This window comes from Lampetra planeri, chromosome 76 (assembly GCF_965212315.1).
Source record: "Lampetra planeri chromosome 76, kcLamPlan1.2.h2, whole genome shotgun sequence".
Classification (NCBI taxonomy): domain Eukaryota; kingdom Metazoa; phylum Chordata; class Hyperoartia; order Petromyzontiformes; family Petromyzontidae; genus Lampetra; species Lampetra planeri.
The window spans coordinates 220,943-226,860 of record NC_136181.1 but is presented as its reverse complement, the minus strand read 5'-3'; the positions used below and the strand labels follow the sequence as shown (position 1 = coordinate 226,860).

The following is a 5,918-nucleotide window of genomic DNA, read 5'->3' as shown; positions in this document are numbered from 1 at the left end:
GAGACCGAATACCCACGAAGACGGAGGATTTTTTCCCAGAGATGAACAACTTCGATCCCCACTAGAAATCGGCTTTTATCCGCTGCGGCGTGGCCAGGCCCAGCCCTTGGCCAAGCCCCTTTTCCAGATCCTTCTCGACGGTTCACGACCCACATGACGTGTTCCTCTCACTTCATTCCTGGTCCTCGTTACCACCTCATCCGGTCACGTGCCCCCCTCGGGTTCACCCAGGCTGTCATGACCTCACCCGACCTCTTCCCTGGTATGCTCACTCAGGTGCCAGGGAGAGGCTCCGCACATACAGTACCAGTCACACGGTACTGTCGCTAGACTATAGTGCCATCATCTATGACATTACACTTGTGTAGCATTACTATTTTCATGATCCGGGGGTAGAAATACCCAAAGGATCGCAGGTTATTGTTAAAGATGACGTTACGATAGAAAGAGAAGGCTGGGCGTGAGAGTGAGAGAACACTCAGGAGGAGAGTGGTGACGTCACCAGATCAGGCGGGGCGATCAGGGCGCTTCCTGGTGGGATTTAAAGTGGAGTGGTCGCATGCAGTGTGAGCTCGTGTAGAAAATAAACAGAAGTGTATCATCTCAACCCTCGTCTGGTGGACTGATTACAACTGTTGGCAGTGGTAGGATCGCGAAGATGCCTCGACTCGGTAACCAAAAGGACCCCGACTGAGACCCTAGCAAAGAGAGAGAAGTTGGGTGTCAACTGATCCAGCGAAGACACGATGTGTTAGAGAATGGCCAATCTGTCCCAGATGTCAGAATATTTATACGTCGATTCGTGCAGGATTTCGCAACTGAGCATGATGGCGGATATCCGTGTATAGACAGCCTCATGTGTAGAATGTGCACGGCGAAAGCCACCAGCATACCCATCAAAGTGCCCCTAAAATCAGTGGAGGTTTCGCAAGTAAACAAATTGGTGGCCTTCGATATACTAGGACCCCTACTTCGCACCGACAGGGGTCACAAATATCTGCTAGTAGGGATCGAGTACTTCATGCGGTGGCCAATGGCGTGGCCCCTGGTGGATAAAACTGCTCAGTCGGTAGCAGAAGCTTTTGTACAGGGTTTTGTTGTGGATAAAGGGGCCCCTGAAAAACTTCTAATGGACCAGGGTAAGATGTTTTCCTCAAAACTAACACAGGAAGTCTACGACATCCTAGGCACTAAGAAGGTACGCACTTCCCGTACCATCCACAGACCGATGGGATGGTAGAACATCTAAATTGCACCATCACATCCATGCAGTATCATGTGGTCAAGGACACCCAGACAGACTCGGACTTATAGCATAGGCAGGGCCCTTGCGGCATATCAGTTGGCCCTGCATGCGTCAACAGGATACTCTCTATTCTACAAGATGTATGGGAGGGAACCAGACCCTCCCATTGAGTGACAGCTGTTTGACCTCCCAGCTAAAGGCCGAAATGGCCGATAGCGATACGGCAGGTCATGCAGCAGTGAGAAATGGCAAGCAAGACAACGTAGTCTGTGGCGGCTTCCGCCCATTCCGCCATTGAACAGGTTTGGCTATATGGAGTGACGCCCCTGCCTTTCTAAGTAGGAGATAGTGCATGGCTAAACTGCCCATTTGGGAACCTCTCCTAAACTGCTCCGTCCATGGCAGGGCCCTGTAAAAGTTGTAGAGATCCTTAGGCCTCAATATGTACGTGTCCAATTGGGACTTCAGCGACGGTATGTACATCCCGCCCATCTAAATCCCACCATGGATGTACCACTAAGCTTGGAGGAGCACCCACTACACTCACCAAAAACCGGGTCGCCACGAACACGTACACCTTCATCTCTGATTCCTTCGGTGAAGTCACGTAGATAGAAAAAATTATAAAAGAACACGACGTTTCGGTCCCAACACAAGCGTCCGTCATCAGGTGAGAAAGAATGATCTGCTGTTGTGGCTTTATATAGGCACGGGAGGGGGGGAGGGGGTTGTAGAGTCGTGGCTACAGGATTTCACGGGGGGGGGGGGGAGAGAAGGGAGGGTTTGTGGCGTGCAGGGACGGGTGGGCGCTGGAGAAATTAGCATGTCAATGAGCTTGAATTAGTAAACGAAAACAGCACGGGTGGGTGAGTGAAAATCACAGCAGTTAAAACTTGAATCAACAATGAAGCCATACTGTGTTGCAATATCTGAGCAAGCTTCGATGTAAAAAAAATAGTCTCAAAATAATTTTATTGATTACATTTATTTCTTCAATTAACTCAGCCTCATTTCGATTTTCAACAGCAATTTTCATTTTTATTCCAGATATCAGCACAGAGGCAAACCAACGGCTTTGGGGACACACACATTCTTGTAAAATGCGTTTGCCTTCTTCATTGCAATGGTAATCTAACAGTAATATCACATTTATAGGCGATATCTTATGTAAAAACTGTACTTGTGTTTGTGTTCTCTTGCATCTCCGTGGAGATTAGTGAATGTTATGCAGTCAATAAATACATCATCGTCCATCCCAGCTGGAAAATACCAGGCGATCTCTGGAACTCCTTTCATTAGTCGACCATTCGTGCTGCTGGCTCGGCAGTCTCTATAAAAGAAAACTCCATGCTTTTGCTTGCCAAGCAGAGAGTTCAGCATCTGAGATTTCGATGCAGGAGATTGGCCGAATATTATGAAGCACACTAGCGGAGTGTCAGCATCACTGATTGCACAGTTTAAGGATTGCTATTTTGCGGTCAATTTCGTAGATATTTCACGGCATTCCAGTTAGTTTTATTTGTCTTAATGACCAAATAGGGAATTATATTTCTAAACTACAAGGCTTTTGAACTAAAATCAGAAGGGCAAACTGGATAAATTAGGAGTTCGGCTCCATTTACTCTACCAAGCAATTCCATCAATATATACCAAAAGGTGAACAGTACAAAGACAATGCACTACCAGAGCAAGTATAGCTCGGGGTGAGCAGCTATACCATGGAAAATTTGTGCCAGTATCAAAGTATGAAAAATAAGAATCGGTTTTACCCTTTCTGGCAATGAATGCGGACTTACAGCAATATAAAGATGTACAAATAATACATCTCAATTTTAGAACTTTCGTGACTGCAGGAATTATTATTTGGTTCTTTCGGTTAAGTCACGTCTAAAGATAAAATAATAAATTAAATTAAATAATAGAATACGACGTTTCGATTGCAACACAAGCAATCATCATCAGGTATAATGAAATAGCGACATAAAATCTAACCAGAAAACTATAGACAGACATATTAGCAGACAGATATCACCAAGATACATAGGCGGGAGCAACACAGGTAACAGAGAGGGGTGATCGTCTCTGTGGGGTGGCCTTAAATAGACAGGGGGGAGGCGGAGGCAGAGAGAAGGAAGGGGGGTTAGAGAAAAAATTTGCATATCAATGAGTGGTCAACAGACGTGGTGCTGCACGGCAAGTAAGCCTGAAAATCAGGAGGACACACTAAAATTAAATAACCTAGTAAAATATCGAAATGTAATGTAATACAACACAGAGGGTCGGTCAACACACAATTAACGCATAGCCTGGTTGATTACGTATTTCAAAGATTGCTAAGTTAGAATTTAAGTGTGCACATTCTAAAGAGGACACAGGCAGAGAAAACAAGTCGCCAGAGAGAGAGAAAAAAAATAAGCTTAAAACTTCCCCGTAGAAGTGGTTCAATCTTAATTTTAGAACTTTCGTGACTGCAGGAATTATTATTTGGTTCTTTCGGTTAAGTCACGTCTAAAGATAAAATAATAAATTAAATTAAATAATAGAATACGACGTTTCGATTGCAACACAAGCAATCATCATCATTTAGACGTGACTTAACCGAAAGAACCAAATAATAATTCCTGCAGTCACGAAAGTTCTAAAATTAAGATTGAACCACTTCTACGGGGAAGTTTTAAGCTTATTTTTTTTCTCTCTCTCTGGCGACTTGTTTTCTCTGCCTGTGTCCTCTTTAGAATGTGCACACTTAAATTCTAACTTAGCAATCTTTGAAATACGTAATCAACCAGGCTATGCGTTAATTGTGTGTTGACCGACCCTCTGTGTTGTATTACATTACATTTCGATATTTTACTAGGTTATTTAATTTTAGTGTGTCCTCCTGATTTTCAGGCTTACTTGCCGTGCAGCACCACGTCTGTTGACCACTCATTGATATGCAAATTTTTTCTCTAACCCCCCTTCCTTCTCTCTGCCTCCGCCTCCCCCCTGTCTATTTAAGGCCACCCCACAGAGACGATCACCCCTCTCTGTTACCTGTGTTGCTCCCGCTATGTATCTTGGTGATATCTGTCTGCTAATATGTCTGTCTATAGTTTTCTGGTTAGATTTTATGTCGCTATTTCATTATACCTGATGATGATTGCTTGTGTTGCAATCGAAACGTCGTATTCTATTATTTAATTTAATTTATTATTTTATCTTTAGACGTGACTTAACCGAAATAACCAAATAATAATGTACAAATAACTCGATCCGGAATATAGATATTTTTAACAAGATTTTGAAAGTATTAACTATGCCTTGAGACACTTTGTCCAAGGACGCGAATCAAACAGTGATGGATAATGTATCAACAACCAAGTACAACCAATTATTCAAAATTCTAAACATCTACACAGCACCCACGCTCGTCGACAAAGACAGAACACCGAGTACAACCAACTATTACAAATTCTCGAAAACATATCTTCACAGCGCCCCCACGTGTTGACAATTACATAACACCGTAGGGACTAAACATACAGAAAAATGCGACGACTGTTCGTACCAATTCTTATGCACGATCCACTCTTGGGTGACGAAACAACGCAGCTGAAGTCCAGGGTACATAACGGCAGTCTCAATACTTTGCTGGTGGCTTCAACAGTGCCCTGAGCATCTCAACGCAGTTGCAGTCTTGGGACCTGGTTGGCGCTATCAACAGCGCTTTGAACAACTTAACGCAGTTGCAGTTTCAGAACCTGGCTGGCGCCATCAACAGCGCTCCAAAGAACTCAACCAACGGAGTTGCAGTATCAGGACTTGATTGGCGCCACCAACAACACAATGAACAACTTGACACGGCTGCTGTTTTGGTCACGGAGTTTTCTATCTCTATAGTATTCGATAGACTCCACGTGGCTACAATCTCTGGTCTTGGCTGGCGCCTCCAACCGCAAGTTGAACAACTCAACGCAGTGACTCCACATGGCTCCAGTCTCAGGACTTGGTTGGCGTCTTCAACAACGCCCCGACCAACAAAACGCAGCCGCAGACTTGGTCACTGAGCCGCATGCCCTGCAGTAGCAGCTGGTCCTCTCCAGGAGTTCCCCTGGTCGCGGCGAGCATCGATCATCCGTCTTTCCCTGGGTGAACGCTGACCGCCCCAACCAATGCAAAAAACACATCGGCCCCCGGGCCAACGGCAACCACAACCTCTGCACCCCCCGCCCCCGCGGAAGCCCCCAGCCCCAACGAACGCCGACCGCCCCCCTCCCTGATGAACACTGAACATGCCACTGCTCATACACGCGCCACGCTCATTCAAATTCACACATTTCTCCCCCAAACCACCCCAGCCTTACCTCATGTAACCTCAGTCACCTCGGCTCACCCTCGCGCGACAGCGCTCACCCACACACACCGTTATATTCTGATAATATATGCAGTCTTTGAAACTGATTAGCCTACACCAGTGACAGTCTTCGGGGCCGTCCATAAATGACGTCGCGAGATTTTGGACGATTTTTGACCCCCCCCCCCCTCGTCACACAGCGTCACAAAAAGTCAGACCCCCCCTCAAATATGACGTCACAAAGCTCTGCCCCCCCCCCAAATAAAACATGCTTCAAATCGATTTAAACTATTGTCATTGTAGTACGTTTTTAATGTGGCGCTGCACTCTGATGTT

At 45.5% G+C, this 5,918-nt stretch overlaps 1 pseudogene; it reads right to left on the bottom strand.

The window, feature by feature from the left end:
* Positions 1-723: 723 nt before the first annotated feature.
* Positions 724-2,843, bottom strand: LOC144737968 (interferon-induced very large GTPase 1-like; annotated as a pseudogene).
* Positions 2,844-5,918: the final 3,075 nt, after the last annotated feature.